The sequence below is a fragment of the Cryptotermes secundus genome, unplaced genomic scaffold (assembly GCF_002891405.2).
Source record: "Cryptotermes secundus unplaced genomic scaffold, Csec_1.0 scaffold882, whole genome shotgun sequence".
NCBI lineage: Eukaryota > Metazoa > Arthropoda > Insecta > Blattodea > Kalotermitidae > Cryptotermes > Cryptotermes secundus.
In genome coordinates, this window is record NW_019718627.1 from 567,583 (window position 1) to 588,800 (window position 21,218).

Genomic DNA, 21,218 nt, shown 5'->3' on the forward strand with positions numbered 1-21,218 from the left:
GAAGGGGGGGGGGAAGAGAAATGTATGTAAGATATAGGTGGGAAAGCCAGAAGGAAAGACACCACTATGAAGACCGAGGCGTAGCTGGGTGGAAAATATCAAATTGGATCTTAGAAAGATAGGATGGGATGGTATGGACCGGATTGATCTGGCTCAGGATCTGGCTCTTGTGAACACGGTAATGAACCTTCGGGTTCCATAAAATGCTGGGAAATTCTTGAGTAGCGATACAATTGGCGACTTTTCAAGAAGTGCTTAGCTCCATGAGTGAGTGAGGTGTGTAAAGAGAGGGCAGACTCAGAACTGAACAGTGACTTGCATTTCCAGAATTTCATCTGCCATTATTCTATATGTACGAAAGTCCTGATATGCACACAAACACACACACACACCTATGTACATATATGAACTTTCGTAAGCAAAAGATTTATTGTTAATTTTAACAGGTTGCATGAACGTAAGTTTTTTAATATACTACGAATTAGCGAGCTAATTTTGTCTTGGTGTATCATGTCTATTTTGTGAGTACTAATAATATTTTCATCCGGATGTGTCAAGTGTAGTATACTACATACAGTAGAAGGTACGCGGTTGAAAATTTGTACGTGTTATTCGTGGGAGGTAAGGTTAAACTTGGGCTTTGGCATCATTCGATAAGACTTAAGACTGGAAAGGAATACGGGAGAAAGCGTGGGAATATAACAGCGCAGAAACGTACATATCAAATGGTGAGATATCCCGTAAAGCTTTCAGTGGCTGTTACGCTACCAATTCTATAAAAGGAAATTCATCTACTCACCATTCAAAATTAGTGCAGGATAGAGCTCTACCATTCACTTCACCAGGAGACGAATTATCTTACCTAGAACACAAAAGCAAAACTTCTGTTAATATATATATGAAGTCGTGAGATAATGAGAAATGTCCATAGCCTCAAGACATGAACAAGCAACCGTGCAATAAGATACAAAAGGACTTAAGAGAATATTCTTATCAATGAAAAACGAAGTAACTTAATTTTAAAAATAATTTCTAAGCTTGTAAGAAGGAGACACAGGATTACTGGGTTTTTGGAATGTTCCATCGTCCGGTATTCTAGAAAATTGAGCGTGGATTGGTTCTTTCTAAGGGACCCAACTAAGTAGGTGTCTTCCCCCTTCCCCTGATGAATGCAAACAGATTTAATTTCCGAAACGTCGTATTTTATACTTTATAGAATACCGGATGATGGAAAAGGTCCAAAAACCCAGTCATTCTGTGTTATACATCCTCGTCAGAAGCCTTTAGAATCTACTTGTAAGAGGAAGGTTCCTAATAGTTACATATCAAAAGGAATGATACAAATATAACGCTCTAGATCTTGGTTAAACCGACGTTTCCGAGGAAATTATCGCCTTCATCTTCAGGGTAGAAAAATGTGCGAACAAGGAACGAGGGTGAGCAGGTGGCTGCAGACTACAGCCTAAAGATGGAGGCGATACATTCATCCGAAACGTCGGTTCAACCAAGATCTACACGGCGCCACATCCCAGAAGACGGCATTCTTCAGTAATCTTCACGTTAATCGTAGTGAGAACATGAAATCTCACACAAGACATACGTACGTTATGACAATCGCGCACTTCCAATGTTCCTATGCCCCTGTCATTTGCCTTCCATAAGAAGTAGATACGATATGGAATGCGTAACGCGTCCGTCAACTCTTTACAGGACTACTGGCTTTGAGGCATCTCGAAACAAGGTCTGTCGCATATTCAATTCGCTCGGGGCTTTACAGGTCTAATGTAACATTCATAGCATGCGTCATATTGAAGTGACTGCCTTACATAAGGAGTGTTCCATTCCTTCCTTAGTGGATGGAGCGTTTCTGTAGAATTATTCATGAATAACAAATACTAAATTGCAAAGTATATCTATTCGATCTGAAAACAGTGCACAGAAATTAGATTCTCTGCAAGCTTTCCCAACACAAAATTCGTATCGAGTTTCTAACAAATTCCATGGAACAAAGTCTTCTTTCCGAGGCCAACAGTAAATTAGGTGGCTGACCGGAACCGGGGGATGAAATATGACTATGATGTCTCACACCCCTCAGTCATCGGTTTAAAAAATGCGTTTTTCTATAAAAATGTTTACGGACATGGTGAACAATATATGGACAAGCTTACAGAACGGAAGGCCTCCGACCACTAAGAATTGTCGATTTTAGGGCGTTTTCCTGAGTGGGCAGCATTTACGCGTCCACATGAATGTATAAATACTTTAAACTGGAGTACTTAAGAGAGAAGTGTGGGAGGAGGTTTTGCCGCTAGATTCTGTGTTGTAAGGAGACGGGATGGCGCCATCTTGAATCATCAGTAGGGGTCAGTAACTTTCCAGTATTCCGGTCACTGGCTGTTAAGGTTCGAACTCTGTGGTTTTTAGTTGGACATTGTCTGTAGTTACTCGCTTTAAAGACAAAGGTATAAAGTTGTCCCTGTACTTAATTAAAGAAGCACTAAGCAATTAAGGGTGCATGGGGGAATGGATGTATAGAACCATGTTTTCTTGACCTCGGCGATAGGTCGAAGTGAGTGGTCAGCTTCATGCCCCTGCCGCTTCACCTCCGGGGAAAGAGGCCCTGGTACCCATTGGATAGGAGGTTGAGTGGACCCCAGAGCCGATCTGGACGATATGGAGAAGCGAAAATTCTTGACCTTACCGGGACTCGAACTCCGACCCCTTGGTCATCCACCCAGCAGCCAGTCACTATAATGACTGCATTATCTCGGCTTTAGTTGACCACTTTACTAATATAATTATTCTCCAGCAGTCTTGAGATGTGTTCGTCTTCTGATTCTTGCCTTTACGGAAAACGTTCGTTGCACTGGACTACGTAGGAGGTATCCATAGCTGCCCTATGTGGGTGAGGACGGGCCTTGACCTTCTGGGTTATAACATTGTGGAAGGAAGCGAAAGTGATCCAATTCGAAAGCACCATCTAGGGAAATTTCTTGGAGATGCTGAGGAAAACAACAAAAATTTCACTGAATACAGCTGGCGCATTGTCCGATATTTAAAAAAAGCAGGAGCGCTAACGACTTGGAAACGAAGCTTCATGTAAGATTAAAAGAAAACAAAAATCCGTGGCTTTAGTCCGCAAGGGAACTATACCGACCGAGAGACCGCCGCTTGTCGACGAAGTTAGTGCCAACTTTAGCGGATAGAGGGTGTCATGTGGTCAGCGCAACGGATCTCCACGGGCGCATCTAAGACTAAACAAAATTTAAAAAAACAAAACATGTTTTTATCTATCACATAAGTACTGAGTGGGTATACGAAGTTGAATAATTAGAACTTATCTTGCAAGGAACTTCTCTGAATGTTGTGGCACGTTACATCGGCTATGGCGTGTATAGGAACTACATTTCCCGCAAGGAAACGGAACAGCCTTAAAATTACTAATGCACTTCACTCAGGCCCCAACGGCAGGACGGAATTAACTTGAGCTTACCCCGTCACACCACGTAAGTCCAGCAAACCGTGCAGGGATATACAAATTGCCCTGCTGGCACGACTCGACAAGCTTAATCCACAAAATAACATCCCGCGTCCTCCTCATCTCGTATCCTACGGCAGAATTAACTGTCTCAGATATACCGTCTGCTCAGATCTTTGCAGTTTAATGATTTCAGATGTAATATATTATCTCTTACTTCTTGGAAGGCCAATCTGACCGTCTGTGCTTTCTCAGGAATGTAAATTCAATTCTACAAAGAAATTAAATAAACGGCCGTTCTAAAGTCACATGGACATTTTACTTTTTTTGGCACTAGTACGTGAAAATGAATATATATATATATATATATGAAGACGAGGCCAGGTGACAGGTTCGCCACATTGACAAAATAATTCAAGTCCGTGCGCTCTTCATTTTCTGTCCCAGCACTAAACAAATTTTATGCAGAAATAGACTGATTCTACAGACGCAGTTTGTTGATCTGTACTGCCATATCGAATATAAACAGACGAAGAAAATGGAGGCGCCATATTTCAATTAGTAAAACATTACATAATTGAGAATCATACACTGGAATTCATATTCAGTAATTTGTGGACCACGGGTGACGCCAGAATTATTTCTTCGCTAGGTAAGCCATTTTTCTGTGTGGAGGCGTTCACATAAAACTGCTTGTAAATTTACATTTAAGCTGAAGAAAGCAAGTCTTCTGGGATGTGGCGCCGTGTAGATATTGTGTTAACCGACGTTTCGGAGGAACGTGTCGCCTCCACCTTCAGGGTAGAAGAAAAAAGAATAAAATCCGCAAGCGAAGAACCAGCGTGAGTAGAAGGTAATAGACTAATTTCGAGAATGAACCCAGCTCTATAAGAGCAGAAAGAGAAGGGTGAGGGGCTATATGGGGAATCAGCAGAGAGGAGAGGGGAAGGTTATGGGGAGGGCCAACAGGTAGCAGGCCAGAGCAGGTATAGAATAGTGTGTCGGGGGAGAAAGGCAAGGCTAATGGGAGGGCATTAACCCACATCCCAGAAGACTACTTTCTTCAAAGTCACCGCCGTGAAAACCTCAAATTTTACTTACATTTAAGCTGTTTCACGCGACTTTTATTAATATAAAAAATGCCTTCATTTTGTATTGCTACGTGCTTGAGTGTGTTGCTATACGAGTAGGAGTATAGATTGGTGACTAGATTTATTGACCACTTATACACATCAACCAGAACTACAAGCACTTATGGCGCTACTGTTAATCTCCAACAATTCACATTACAGCACAGTACCCTCTAAGCCTTTATCCAGCCTGCTGTGTCTTCATCAGCCTCCCCTAGCAACAGCTTCTAATAATGGACATTCTTGAGCTTCCCGCGTTCAGGTCATATCTACACAGCCTCACGTACAGAACTGCCTTTTAACTGACTGGGTAGCTCCAATTGTCTTCCTTATAACCATTTTGCACGGACTCAGTAGAAAACACCGTTTCCAAGAGTGACGCTATTGTGTGTTGTGCGTATCCGTTTAAGTGGGAACGTGTTTATTGATACTTTACTAGAAACAAGTTGTGTAACACCGTTGTTTATACGCCAATTGCATAGCAACGGTAGTACACACTACAGTATTAATAGTGTCTCATGTATTTCTTCGTTTCTGCAATTACCTTAATCATGGACTGGCCGGGGGGTGGGGGTGGAAGGAAAGATGTTGATTGCAATTCCCTTCCTGTTCACATGCTATGAACTCATGTAAAGCAGGTCATATTACGGATCAAGATAGCCACAAATTTGAATTTAACGACGGCATAGAAGCAATAAAATCTTGTAGAGAAGTGCTGACGCAGTGTGCGTGTAAGAGTGCGTAGTTAAACTCCCCAGAGAGACATCTAAGTTGTGCAACTAAGTTCAGCCTGCCACTGCATTTAGATGGAAGCGGACTACAAAGAGAACACACAAGTTCTTACTCAAATCTGACAAGGAGAAAAGAGGGTCCAGCATTCACTGCGTTCGCATTTTTCATCAAAATGCATTTCCACGTCACTTAGTTCGAAGTTTAAATTCAGTTAATTCGATTTTTGCTTCTCGCTCTTGTTCCTTCTTTTCCAACATTCGTTACTCTCCTTTTCTCCTTGTATTTATCCTTCTCTCTGTCTTTCTTATTTTATCTCTTCTGCATATGTTGATATTATTCTGAACATATTATTGGATTGTTAATTTATCACTATAGTTAATGTCGTCAAGATTCGAAGTGGACGTCTCTGGATTACAAGTCAAAAGCGTTAACATTTCAGACAACTTGCTCATGGATCAGGGACAATTTATTGATTCTAAAATTGGCCGAGAAGTTCAAGAAATGGAAATCTTTTCGTGGAGCACGCAGTTCACAAGCTTTTTAGAATAAAATCCGATATTCTCTTTCCAGTTGCTCCCACTTTGGAGCGTATGGCATCCGTGAAACGCTTCGTTTCATTTCGGTTTCTTAATCATAAGGCACGCAGTACGACCCCTTGTACGGTGAAGCAGCCCATCGCAAGGTTGCTACCTACACAGGGCAACACGCGGAAGAAACGCACACAAACATCAATGTCTTGAGTGGGATTCGAACCCACGATCCCAGTACTGAAGTAAGCGAAGACACTTCATGGCCTAGAGCGCGCGGCCACTGTGATGGGCGAAATCCATGCTATTAAAGTACAATTCCAGTCACCCACTCACTCACTCGTGGAGCTGAACTTTTCTTGAGAAGTCGCCAATTGTGCACCTACACAAGAAATTCCCAACATTTTATGGAACCTGAAGGTTCATTACTGTGTTGACAAGAACCCTCCACTGGTCTCTATTCTGAGCCACATCACTCCAATCCATACCATACCATCGTATCTCTCGTAGATCCATTTTAATATTGTCCACCCACCTACATCTTGGTCTTCTCAGTGGTCTCTTTCCTTCTAGATTTCCCACTAATATCCTATATGCATTCCTCTTCATCTCTATTCGTGCTACATGCCCTTCCCATGTCATCCTCCTTGACTTGATCACTCTAAGTATACTTGGCGAAGAGTACAAGTTATGAAGCTCCTAATTACGCAGTTTTCTCCAATCTCCTGTCATTCCATCTCTCTTCGGTCCAAATATTCCCTTCAATTCATCTAGTTCATACAGTTTTGCTTTGGCCTCCCATAATGTTGACTTTCCTACCGCGATATCCTGTATATTGTTCTCGAAAATAGCAGTTACTGCGTTTCCTGCTTTTCTTTTATTGCTAGTGGGGTGGGACTAAGTCCCTTGTACTGCGGCCACTTCTGGCCTATTGTACCAGCCCCAGATGGTAGGTGAAGGTGATTGTGGAGCAACTGGTGGAATAAAAATTGGCAGGGGAAACCGAAGTACTCGGAGAAAACCCGTCCCAACGCCACTTTGTCCACCACAAATCCCACTTGAACAAACCCGGCATCGAACCAGGGCCGCCGAGGTGGGAAGCCAGCAACTAACCGCTTGAGCTATGGCGCGGTCCTCGTTTCCAGCTTAAAGGCGATGATAAATTGTGGGGGAAAGTGAATGCAATTACTGAACGGTCAGATGGGAACGTATAATTTTCATGGTTTGTTTAATGACTTTGTCAGATCTCTCAGGCAAAATAGCGTTAAAATTTAGGACGAGCGAAGTAATAAATAAAAAAAAACTGGATACGGACGATTTGTGAGGAAATTTTCGTCGCCTGTTTAGAGAAAAAGCGCCTGCGTCTGCCTGAGCCATTCAGTGTAGCCAACATTCGAACAGTGAAGCTCAAGAATAGAAGTCAGATGTGTTAGTTACTCCGTGGAACAACTTGCTCAGTCCACGGGGAAATTCTAATCGGCCACGAGAAGAACCCGCACCGAAATTTATCCAAACCATTGAACCTGCTTCTGGCATTGCTACAACAGAAAGTAAAGGCGAGTTTCCACTTAGTTGAAACTTGATGACAGAAAACGGGAATTTAGGGCACTTGCCACCGAATAATCCGACAGAAATTTATTGACGTTTCGGAAGAATATGGTCCCCGTTTTCAGTGCTGAAATTTAAGCTAATCAAGTAACCAATAAGACACAGATAGTAACCAGTATATCCGTCCGAAAGCCGTGTTAATTTGTATCTAGATACAGACGTTTCGAAGAAACCTAGTGCATGCATCTTCAGTTTTCAAGGGTGATCACACTTCTATCCTGATGATGGAGGCGACACCTTCCTCCTAAACGTTGATATCTACCAAACGCTTAAGCCCCAGTTTCCAGGAGATCGTAATAATGTTGGCATGTTAATTAATAATACGGCTCACTGCTAGAGAAACACTGTCATATTGCAGCTAACTTTACCCTGAAGGGACTGGCAGGTGTAAATGACAAAACCAATGAAAATATTTCACCATCGTTTGTATTTGCACTGCACTGACCACACAGAATATTTTAGTGTCGTGGTTTGTAACGGCATTTAGGAAGTTCAAAGCTGAGTTGCTTGTATGTCCGGCCAATTAGTGCATTCACCATGAATTACGTCACACAACGCGTCTGTGTGGGAGTGCAGCCGAACCAGACGGACATTACCACGATGGAACATTATAATCTCCACATATGGTCTTGCATGCACTGTGACCTACAAACCAACTACACTACACAAGGGCCATGTAACTTGACCTGGCTTCTGGGGTGTATGTTAGGAGTATATAGCAAGAAATAATGGGACAATGACTTCAGCTGCATTGTGGGTAGAACAGATGATGATGCACCGTAAGCATCCGTATGACGAACTTGCATCCTGCAACCCTCATCTCAGCCGGCGGACTCGATCATATCGAATGGGCACTCTGGTGAGAAGGGCCAGGTGTAAGAATCCGGGCATATTTCTTAATATGACACTCTAAATTTTCCCACAAAATCAGATAAGTGTTCTGAAGAACTCTTACAAACGTAAAGCCCTCACCTAATTCCGTAGCATTGATAGTCGATCACGAAGTAATACATGCAAGGTCCTTGGGCACAATATTATATTTAAGCATCCTGTTACACTCACACAATATATATGAGACAAACTCCGTCTTAAGTGCAACAATTTAATTGTAGTTCTTTCTTCTTTCCCTCCTCCACACTACATGTTTCGGCCCTAAATGGCCATCATCAGGTGTGTATTCTTACGTAGCTGCTTCACTGTCCGTAGTTAAAAATTTAAAATCACCAGTCTTTCTAATTGTATGTATAAAATCTTTGTTAACCTACACGCGTTAATTTGATTTCTAAAATTGGCACTTTTTTAAAACTTTAATTCAAGTTAAAATGTCTATAAATTTTTTTGTTCTTTTCCTTTTTCAAAATGTTTAAAAATTAAAATTTTCTCGGGGTACTCGCCCTATGTCTATAGTGCTGCAGCGGCCACTTCTTGTTTTAGCGCTGTTCAGGTATTGTTCTGTGTAGGCTCTCTGTGTGTGTCGCTCCTTATCTTTAATTTAATTTTAATTTTTTTAGAAATCAAATTAACGCGTGTAGGTTAACAAAGATTTTATACATACAATTAGAAAGACTGGTGATTTTAAATTTTAAACTACGGGCAGTGTAGCAGCTACGTAAGAATACACACCTGATAATGGCCGATTTAGGGCCGAAACATGTAGTGTAGGGGAGGGAAAGAAGAAAGAACTACAATTAAATTGTTGCACTTAAGACGGATTTTGTCTCATATATATCCTTGGGCACGTTTAGCTGTTTACTGGCTATTTACCAGCTATGAATGATAACAGATTGAATAGAGGTTAAAACGGTGGTATTTTTTTTTCTTGGCACTACAGCCCCAGTGGGCCTAGGCCTACCTCCATGAACTCCGTTCACTTCGGTTTTTCTAGATCTTACACATACGGTAGGACTCCTTGGGCGGGTGATCAGCTCGTCGCAAGGCCTCTACCTGTAGACAAACACACAAAAACGCACATAAACATCCATGCCCCGAGTGGGATTCGAACCCACGATCTCGGCTTCCGAGCGAGCGAGCGACAGTGCATGCCTTAGACCGCTGGCTACCGTGACCGGCAAAACGGTGGTATAATACGTCACAATATGGTCACGTGTAGGGGAGTACGTGTGACGAAAATAAGGGGTTCTAGATCGAATGACTGGTTTTGGTGGCACTTCGGTTACATTCTCTCTTAATTGCAATTAACACAGTCCTAGCGCTGATTTACACGCTTTCCAGTTCACCGTTGCACACGCACTGGTATTCTCAGTTTCCGCTAGTGGTCTTTTAGCAACGGATCTCAACAAAGAAACTAGCATTTCAAATCACCATGAAGTCCTCTAGCCAATTCTTAATCAATTAACCTGGAACCTCGGAAATCAACTAAAACTCTTCTAGATTCTTTTTAGCTGTTAGCGGACACGTGTTATATAGCCGCGGCACGGACAACAGAGAAAGCACAGTTCATCTATTGTTGCGTGGCGCAGGCCACAAAGAAAACAAATGTCACGTGTGAGATTACGAGTTCATTGGTCATCTAACAGCACTGGGCGTGGCACGGACGACATTGAACACATAGCCTCATCTATTGTTGTGTGTTGGACCGCGTTTACATAACTGTTGCCTGGCAAAGCGTTGATCAAATCCGTTACAATAAATGAATCTTTACATTTTTTAACAGCATACGAGAAACAAAAAAAGTCTGAACTAAACAGTAGCTGGAATCTCTCGAATTTAATGTGTTCTTAACTGGGGCGCGCGGTAGCGTAGTTGTTTGAGACACTACACTACAAGTCAGAAGGTCGCGAGTTTGATTCCCAGTGAATTCATTGGATTTTTAAATTGTCCTAATCTTTCCAGCCGCACTATGGCCCTGGGGTCGACTCGCTCTAATATGTAGAAATTACAACCAGGAATCTTCTTGGGGGTAAAGGGTGGCCGGCTCGTAAGCCTGACATTCTTACCGCCATCTGTGAACCAACTGTCTGTAAAAGTGTGTGAGCCTGGACATCTCATGACCCTATGAGCCTCCACAGTCTGTTACAGGGACAGCTTTACTCTTTAAAGTGCTCTTAACTTCCTCATAAAAACGAAAATGATATAAGTTGTTTAAAACACGTTAAGATAACATGTTTAGAAAACATCTGATATTGAAAAAGCGCCATTTGGTTTTCATATGTGAATACAACATTCTAATGTCACTTAAAACTTTCCTACTCCTATGAATATCAGACTATGAATTAGGGCACAGAAATGCAGAACATTCTGTGAGAGACGGTTTAGAACTCAGAGAATCCTTACGGAAATTGAAGCAATAATAAGCAGAAAACCAATCTTACAAATTATGATATCGGTTTCCGGGAACATGCCACAAATGTAATGGGTTTCGGCCATTTAGACAAACATTTCAGTTGCCATCTGCAGGGTTCATTACTTTAAAAGGCTGGCAGAGATCATACGGACCTCCCAGTTTGCGCTGACTCGGAGATGAAGCTTTGAATGGATGAAGCAGAGGAGTGGGGTAATGTTCAAAAGCGAGAGACACTGTGGATAATGAGAGGGGATGCTGAAAAACCAAAGAGCATGAATATCTCACTAAACGCAGTGCCCGAATTGTTAGTTTCTTCTGTTACAATCATTGGTCCCGTGGCTGTAGAAGCACATTTCCATCAGTTCTCCACATAACAGAGTTATTAGCCAATATTTTCGCAGTATACTTAATGAGAATATTGTCATGATTTGAGTGACTACAGACGGAGTCTGGATTGGATATCAGATTTATTGAACACTTATAGACCGTAACTACAAATAACGATGAAAATTTCACTGAGTTACACACTAGAGAACATAAAATCTTCTCACTCTTCTCTAGCCGTTGCTTGGTAGCGGCTATATTAAAATAAAGAAAGTCATTCTTCCATATACTTAAGAACTTCGCCGAAACAAAATGTGATTGTGTTTGTGACTGTATAACTTGACTAAACCAAAAACCTTATCTCCATAGAGCTTACAAAACTTGACTGAAACAAAATTTGACTGTATGTGATTAAAATCAGAAACTTGCCTCTGACTTCATCCGTCTGAAATCATATTGTGACATGTAGACCCACTGCTAAGGAACGAGTAGCAAACACGTTTCCATGGAGATTAATTTTTGGAAACAAACTCGTTATGGAACATGTTTCCAGATATAAGGACATGAAAGATGTTTCCATGGAGATAGAATCTTGGAAACCAGCCCGTCACTGTGTGATAAGCAGACGTTACATTGGATATAGATAAACCATATAAGAGGCCATTTACATCAGAATGAAGTCACTCCTGCGGGGAGGCGGTGTCAAACACCTCCACGGCGACCCTGCGAGGCGTAGGAGGTGACGAAAAGGGAAGTCACGAATCTAAGACAGTAAAATATGGTCGCGAGTACCACGGGACCCGGACCGGAGAATGACTGTGCTGACAAGGGCCAGCAGCATAAACAAAAGACAGACCCGTCCTCTTGTTAGAGGGAGCTCCACAAAAAAAAGACCGTAACTGTCAAACAGTATTAAATATCTGGTCATGGGCCCCAGATGGGGCTCGACACCAAGACTTACTGACTGACCGTCAGTCACAATGTGACTTCCAGAGGAATGATTTGGCAAGCAGTCCTGTAATGGAGTCACTGAAAGATGGACCTGAGCGCAGGGAAGTGAAACATTTCCACTGCTAGAAACAGTTGCTAGGCAACGGCTGGTGAAGACAGCACGCTGGAAAGGGCTTAACGGGTGCTGTGGCGATTTGTGAAATGTGGAGATCAGCGGTGGGTCTGTAATTATATGTAATTCCGAATCGGTGTGGTACAAGGGATCAATAAATCAAATATCCAGTCCAAATCCCCTCTGCACTCACACTACATACGTAACAATATTTATACACAATGTGTTCTCTTGTGTACGAGTCCTTCTTCCGATGTGAACAGGATTAAAAATTTAATTTATGATTGACCATTACCCAGACAGTAGGCATATCTAGCTTCTAAGCGCGGCAGTTTCTTTCGTCGACCATGATTTTAAAATTAATAAGCGACGATGTTGTTAATAATACAAGACTAGCGCAGTGGGTCGTTAAGAGTTCATAAAACGCAGTTTGTTCACCCGTAATCCAATAGAAAGTGGGTTAATGTATTACCCAAAGTACTTCCCTGTGGACCTTATTAAGGGCTTTAATAATGCAAATAAAATTATATTATAGTGTCTCAAAACGAAGTGCTTGGATATATACAGGGTGATTCATATCGAGTAATTAAAGTATTAAATATAAGTCATGCGACAATTTACTGACTAAAAAGGAAATTCGTTTGGTACACATTTTGGTAGGTGTAGAGAAAATTACCTCACAGATGATCCTTCAATCTGTCTCTCCTACCGGATATGCAAGGCCGATATGACGCTCCATATTCGCTAATATTGCAGTCAGCAAGGCAACATAGATTACAGAAACTCCATAAATCAGTGGACATCGACACAATATTGAAAATTAAGCAGTGTTGTCAAGTTTCCTTTTCATCAGTAACAAACTGCGTGATTAACACTTACTACAATTATAAAAGATAAGTCCGTCCAATGTGACTATTTCAGTTTTCTCACTTGATGATTCACTAGCCTTACATGTTTCGATCCAATTGGATCATCTTCAGAGGCACCAAACACTTTTTAGAAACCACTATCACAACAGTTGTCATATCAAATACACATGTAATGTCCCAGTACACAATGTTCCATCTATCACTCACAGCAGCCTTTCTGGTTATAGAAATATTTAAAGTTGTTTTAAAGTTTTAAAACTATGTTAAAAATTAAAATACATAAACCATACGGTTCGTGTAAACAACCCCTGTCGTCTCTCTTCAAGGTGGCCGATGTTGTGCCTCCTATGTAACTCAAGTAGGGAGATTCTTAATATTGTCCGTTATGATTTCTTGGCCCGCTGTGCTGAGTATACACAGAAGGAAGGAGGAGCGCGGGGCAGGGCAGTCATTAGATCATGACAACGGACCAATAGTTGCTACGTACGGGGGAAAACTCTAACTCCCTTCTGCAGTTTGTTTTATTACTAGTGGGGTGGGAGTAAGTCCCTTGTACTGCGGCCACTTCTGGCCTATTGTACCAGCTCCAGGTGATAGGTGAGGGTGATTGTGGAGCAATTGGTGGAATGAAGATTGGCAAGGGAAACCGAAGTACTCGGAGAAAACCTATCCCAGCGCCACTTTATCCATCACAAATGACAAGACCCCAGGATCGAACTCGGGACGTCGCGGTGGAGAGCCAGCGACTAACCGCTTGAGCTATCGCGCGGTCCTACTGCAGTTGCTCTGATGCGAGACAGAACACAATTTATAACCTACTGTTGCTTGATTTATTATAAAGCATAGCTGCTTATATCTCTGCGTTACTTCCTACAAACACAGAGTATATTTTCTATTGAATTATTGTTGTTGCTCTGTATTGTACTTCCAAATTTCTAAATAAATCAAAGGACATGACGTAGTACAATTATGGGCAACAAGAACCGCGGGGAAGGTGGGGGCAAAAAGAGGGACAAAAACGATCCCATTTGACAGGAGAATTGAGCTCAGTTTAACGTTGAACACACAATGAAAAACACAGATGTCTCTTTGAAATACAGGAAGTAGACATGTCCACTTCGTCAAATGCTTGATGAAAGAGGTCATATCATCAGATGCATCTTTCGTGTCATCACACTAATGTAGAGGAGGAAATATCTGTCACTTTGTTGTTTCGCTGAATCCATGGTTACTGTTATGCCGTGCAACAGAACAGAGGCTAATTACCTTGCCTCTCCCGTTACGAAACGAGACTGGAAATGCGTAAACCACACCGGAATACACAAGGACTCCACGCCCGTTCTTTGCAAATTGCATTATAAACGCTCGTATCTCTTACAAATAGATTTCATGAAAAAGTTGATGATATTTCAATTATTGGCTTAGAAACGTCATATAATACCAAGTTTGAGATCCATGTATAACATTAGGCAATAGCATTTGTTTATGTGCTTCCATCTACTTCTTAAGACACCACGTGGGGAGACAAAAAATTCAAAACCGGTTATTAACAAATCTATTCTGAATAGCCCCGGCAGAGTCCAAGTACAAGACAACACGGAAGTTCTCCATATGTCATTTTTTTTCTTTGGCGCTACAGCCCTCATTTGGGCCTAGGCCTACCTCCATGAAACTCTCCGTTTCACTTCGGTTTACTAGATCTTACGCATACGGTAGGACTCCTTGGGCGAGTGATCAGCTCGTCGCAAGGCCTGTACCTGTAGACAAACACAGAAAAACGCACACAAACATCCATGACCTGAGTGGGATTCGAACTCACGATCTCGGCTTCCGAGAGAGCGAAGACAGTACATGCCTTAGACCGCTCGGCTACCGTGACCGGCTCTCCATATGTCACATGATAGCAAATAATATTGTGACGGATTGGGCCGTTTGTAGGAGACGAACACGTAATCACGTTAAAAGCAACGAATGCGCAACAATGGGTCGTCCATTGTTATGCAATGCATGGGTGGACACGCCCGACAACAATACGTGATATCAGTTGATAAGGAGCGATGTTTTCTATGGATGGTCCGTGGCGAGCCTATATAGGAATCAGTTCGAGAAGAATCCGTGTGGAGGCGGGATCGAATACCTCCACCGTGACCCTGCGAGCCTTAGGAGGCGATAAAAAGGGAAATCTCAAATCTGAGACAGTAAAATATTGTCACGAGTCCCAAACTCGGACCCGAGAAAGACTGCGCTGGCAAGGACCAGTAGAATATACAAAAGACAAACCAGTTCTCTCGTCAGAGAGGGCACCCCACAAAAACAAGGCCGTAACTGTCAAAAAATAATAAAAATCTGGTCATGAGCCCCAGATGGGGCTCGACACCAAGACCTCGTTCAAGGCAGTCCAACAGTCGATGTGTTAGTGTAATAACGAACTGTAGTTACGACGTGGAAATTATGGAATAAATCGAGTTATCAAATCGGGAACCGATTGTTTACTGCCGCGTTACCAAGAAACACGTTACAATGTGTATAATATTGATGAAGACTGCCTTCCTATAGTCCTACTATCGTATTGATGACGATTGAATCAACATGAGAAAATTCTCAGTAGGAATACATGACTGTTAAAGGGTAAATAAATTTAGTACAGCTGCTGCAACAAGCGATACAAAGGCTCAGAAATATATGGGACAGACGTTATAACATATGAAAAATATTAAGTGTTACAGACGACAGCTTCAGTTCTGCTAGCGAATCAAGTCCCAAGGCGCTAATATCAATACATTTTCTTGGAGATCAAACGACAGTTCTTCAAGCATCATTCATGTTGCTAGTCATTTCAGCCCCTTCTCTTATTGATGAGAGTTGTCTTCTTATGGTATACAATGTTCATGTTTGGAAAGGTCGTGAGGAAGGAAACTGAAGATGGAAGAGAATTTCTGGAACAAGAAAATAACATAGAAAGAGTTTGAAGGAAATTAAAGAAGGGTGTTAGAAAAGAAGGAAAGGAATAGATTATTCACAGCGTGATAGAAATAATGAAAAGTATGGAGCAGCAGAGAGGAAGTAGGAGAGGAGGAAATATGTGACTTGAAGGCTGAAGTGATAGTAGAATGAAGGATACAAGAAGACGTTGCGACTGAAGCCCTCGCGTAGCTTCGAGAATATTAAATTAGTGCGTACTTCAACAAATGCATATAAATTTTGAAATGAATAGCGTCTAAGGGAAGCAAAATAACCCCAAAATTTAATTAAATAATTTAAATATGAGTAATATAATGCAAGACGAATGACAGATTCTATGTTGAGACTTCATTTTGAGAATTTGTAGTCTTCAGAAGCCGCCAGTTATGTAGCTACTCAAGAATTTCCAAAAATTTTATGGAACGAAAACGTTCATTATCGTATTCACAAGAGCCTTCCACTGGTCTCTATCCTGAGCCAGATCAGCCTCTATCTCTAAGATATCTTATAATATTGTGACGTGAGGGCCGAAAGCCGAAATAGTAAGAATAGGCGTTCATTGCTAGGCAACGTTTTGTAAACACATTCCTTCAGCAACGAATTCACAAGCAACAACCGAGTGCCTTCCGTTGCTATACAACGGTGCTGTAAACACGCCATCCCGACAATAGAGGCCGTGTTTTCTGCGTGGCCTGTTCAAAGTGCTTATAAAGAAAATTTCAGTTGAGGCCGTCTATTGAAGAGTCTAGTTTCGAGACGCCAGCCTGCCAGATCATGAGCTCGGGAGCAGAGAAACTGAATTGAGTTGGCAGTTGCAGAATAATTGCAAGAAAGAGATTGGGCGGTGCAAAGAAGGCATCACAGTGATTTGAAGTGACAGACTGTTATAAATCCGTTGCTAGGATACGACTAGTGAAGACTGAGGAAACTAATGCGTATGTAACGGTGAACTGTAGAATGTGTAGATCAGCGATAGCGCTGTAATTGCCTGTAACCCCGAGTTGTGTGAATAAGGTGTCACTAAATCCAATCATCCAATTCAAAATCCGTCTTCAGTCACCCCTACATGTGACGATATTACAAAGAGACAGATAGATAAGGTGACGAAGTTGCCCCTACGCACTACATGTAAAACGTGAAGGCGTATGGGGATTGAATGTACAGATCAACGTATTATTGACCTAGGCAATAATTGGAGTTGTGGTCAGCATCAAGCCCCGGCAGCTCTACCCATTAGATAGGAGGTTGGGTGGGCCCCAGAACCGATCTGGAAGACGAGGAAATGAGAAAAATCTTACTCTTATCAGGACTTGAACATCGACCCCTCCGTTCCAGCCTGTAGCCAGACACTCTACGGATTGCTGTGGTCCGCCGAAATAGATATATGTACCTACGCACTAAACGTGAGGATGTCACGTTCTGCATGGCCATCAAATTAACACGAACTATTCCAATCACCTCACAGTATGGCCTGGGGCAGATACCAAACGCTGGAAGAACCAGAATCCCCAGGTCAGAGGCTACAGCGAAATGACTGCTCAACACATGCATAATCCGCAGTCAGTCTTTGTAATTAAATTCATTCGCATGGGAGCAGGAGCAGAACTGCTCACGTTGGCTGTCCGTGTCTTGAATCTGTAATGCCACAATCCTTGAAACAGAAAAACAAAATACTTGCGAGACATACAGGATGGTTAGAAATTATCTTCATGGATCCTTTTTTGCGTCTGTTCATGAACCGCTCCAATGCAGTATTAATTTTTTTATATATGGATAAATACCGTCTTAAGTGCAACATATCCATATATATTGTGTGAGTGTAACAGGATGCTGAAATATAATATTATTAATTTTTTTCCTTGGCACTACAGCCCCAATGGGCCTAGACCTACGTCCATGAACTTTTCCGTTCACTTCTGTTTTTCTTGATCTTACACATTGGGTAGGACTCCTTTGGCGGGTGATCAGCTCGTCGCAAGGCCTCTACCTGTACACAAACACAGAAAAACGCACACACACACACACACACACACACACACTAAACATCCATGCCCTGAGTGGGATTCGAACCCACGATCCCGGTTTCCAAGAGAGCGAAGACGGTGCATGTCTTAGACCGCTCGGCTACTGTGACCGGCCCAATGCATTATCATTTAATATAATTTAGTAAATGCCACAATATTACGTCATATAATAATATTTCTTTATTCAGAACCCAGATATGTTTCGACTCCCAAAGGGTCATCATCAGTGATGTTCTATTCGTATGATCTTCTGTTATTAATCTATTATGTGGCATAAGGTTTTAAAATAATCTTGCAGAGATCTTAGTGACTGAACTACAATTACTGATTAAATATCATCTCTGATATTTGATTCTTTGGTAGACGAAATACGCAGAGTACTGAATAAATAAACAGCATTTTATATTACAATTTTTTGGTGTTTACTAAATTATATTATATAAAACTGATCTTACGAATGTCAGATATGGTACCTCACTGACAAGACAAGGTGCAGTGCTACATTACCGGCTGTAAAACCGTGCAGGCCAATAGGATATCACCTACGGTTGAGGTTTTGGGGGAAATATACTGTGTCCATCTTCAGAATACAAGAATGAACCTAATAATTATCCAGCAAAAAAAAAATCAGGCTGCAAGCAATACTCATTACATATTATTTTTTCAAATTCTAGAAAAATATATACTTCAACAAACATATATTTTCAGTATCACACATCATGTGCCGCTAGTGTTGATCCCAACTCAGAAGTTCTTGCGTCTGTCGTGTTAAGAATTACAAGAAACTTTAAAAAGAATAAGTTACGGTGTAACTTCCAAATCAAATTTCATACAAGCTAGAATTCTACTGAAAATCGGAGACCTTGGAGGCCACTCTTTAAATTCAACTCTCCAAGTCAATTTCCCGGCTTAAATGGTTTAAGTTCTCTTAAAATTCTAAATTCCACCATTATGGATGCAGATGCAGCTACACAACTTTTCAAACTGACGGGTGAGGAAGTTCCCCCCACCCTTTCCCACTCAAAAGTGTCATATAGACTTCGGTCAGATGAGAGTCGATGTTTTCTGAACTCTGTCCGCTCTCTCTCTTAGTAACAGGCGGTAGTACAGTGCGCCTGCCTGTACATACGAAACAGAACTCTATACGAAGTACAGGTTCTTCCCAAACTTCATTTGAAACTGTCTCAAGTACCTGCCACAATTTGCATTCACTAAACCACAGAAATCACAAAGAATTCTGCATCTTCTTGTCATACTCGCTGTCCCCCTTACAGAAATCCTATTCAGGGGCTCGGTGAGTAAGCTGACTCAGCGGTAATCATTCTTGTTTGTATTCAGGATGTGACCAGTTCGAATCTAGGACGTGTGAAGTTTGCTACTCTAAATACAGGACACGGAATATGATTTTTATGAGTGATAATCAAGAGAGACGGCTTCAAACTTCGGCCTCTGCCTATCATTCGATAGCACAGAGGACTGGAGAGGAATACGGGGGATAGCAGATGAATCGTTATCTCATTCATTTTGGTTTATTACTTCACTTTTTTACTCTGAAGATAGAAGCGATATTTTCCACCGAAACGTAGGCTGACTTTCACCGAAATGAATGAAGTATCCCAGAAGATAGAAATTGTCATAAATTTGCATGCTTACGTGGTAACATTTTAATGAAACAAAGAATATAATTATCTGTCTTAAAGTTGTTTGCAAAGAGCAAAAATTAAATATATTCGTCTTTCCCTCGAGGCGAACGAAAATATAACTAAGGAACCTCGTTTTTTTATATGAAAATTAGCTGTAAATTGCATTAAATCACTGCTCAAGGAGCTGCACTATCCGTCATCTGATGTATAATTGGGGAGGTGAATGATAATTGTGCCATCTCTGTGAATAGCCCCCCCCCCCGTCGAGTGGATAAAGAATTCATTTCTTAACTCGGTTCTTCGCTCCATGTTTATTTACGGTCACAAGTCAGATCTTACGGGTGAGGAAATTCTAATAGACAGGAACTTCCATCCTCTCCTCTCTGAGAGCCAGCAACCCTCCGCTTGCGCAAGAAATATCCTCCACCGCCTTTCATATTCATTAAAAAAGAAAATAGGGACTCTTCTTGTGTCCGCCTGACGAAAGGAGGATCACCAGTGTCCCCTCCACACGATAAATATTCCAACAAAGACAAGTAAAAGTAAAGCTATCCTTATAACAGGCCGTGGAGGACGACGGGGTTGTGAGATGTTGAGGTTCCCACATTTTCTAGGCAATCGTCTCACAAATGGCGGTAAGGTTATCAGCCTTACGCTCCGGCCTCCCTTTACCCCCAGGAAGATTCCTACTCCTCATTTCTCTTAGAGGCTGAGTCGACCCCAGGGCCATAGAGCGGCTTGAAAAATTATGTAAATTGAAAAAAATCCACCTCATCGGGATTCGATCCTNGATTCCTACTCCTCATTTCTGTTAGAGGCTGAGTCGACCCCAGGGCCATAGAGCGGCTTGAAAAATTATGTAAATTGAAAAAAAAAATCTACCTCATCGGGATTCGATCCTGCAATCTTCCGGCTTTTAGTACAGTGCCTCAACCAACTACGCTACCGCCTCACCCAAATATGAAGTGTCAACAGCACGCGGTGTTCCCAAGCGGTCACCCAATTCAAGTACTAATCATGCCAAATGTTGCTTAACTTCGATGTGCGGACGAGAACCGGTGTTTTCAACATGGTATGGCCGTTATTGTAGTTAATACTAATTGTATTCTTCTGAACGTTATCCAACGTCGTGTTTTTGTCTAAAGGTACCATACTCTTTATATTTCAAAACAAAACGTTTCGGAGAATGGATTTTCTCTCCGTCTTCAGCTGCTGTGTCTGCAAACACCATCACTGTAAATGCACCAAAAGCTATTGGCTTAACGCGACCTTAGAGCAATATCGCCCTAACTCTATGTTCTTAAGATCTAGAAGTTTCTGAAGATTGTGCATTAATACAAATATCATGTTTCTGGACATTAGCCACTATCCTGCTATTGTCTAAAACACCGTCCTGTTCCTTTTGTTCAGAAACTTGATTCTGTCTCCATCTTCAGGTAAAACCTACTCAGTTGGTGACCAATCGATAGAGCCAGTCCGTCTCTGAGGAGACGAAGACAGAATCCAGTCTCCGAAACGCTGTATTTTGAAATTAATTAGGACGGCGTTTTAGATA

At 41.7% G+C, this 21,218-nt stretch overlaps 1 protein-coding gene and 1 pseudogene across 5 annotated transcripts in view; both read right to left on the reverse strand.

The window, feature by feature from the left end:
- LOC111862499 (metabotropic glutamate receptor 2) overlaps positions 1-21,218 on the reverse strand; it is a 1,033,882-nt gene that overhangs the window by 301,462 nt on the left and 711,202 nt on the right. The gene's annotated exons all lie outside the window — the stretch shown is intronic.
- Positions 20,630-20,749, reverse strand: LOC111862553 (annotated as a pseudogene).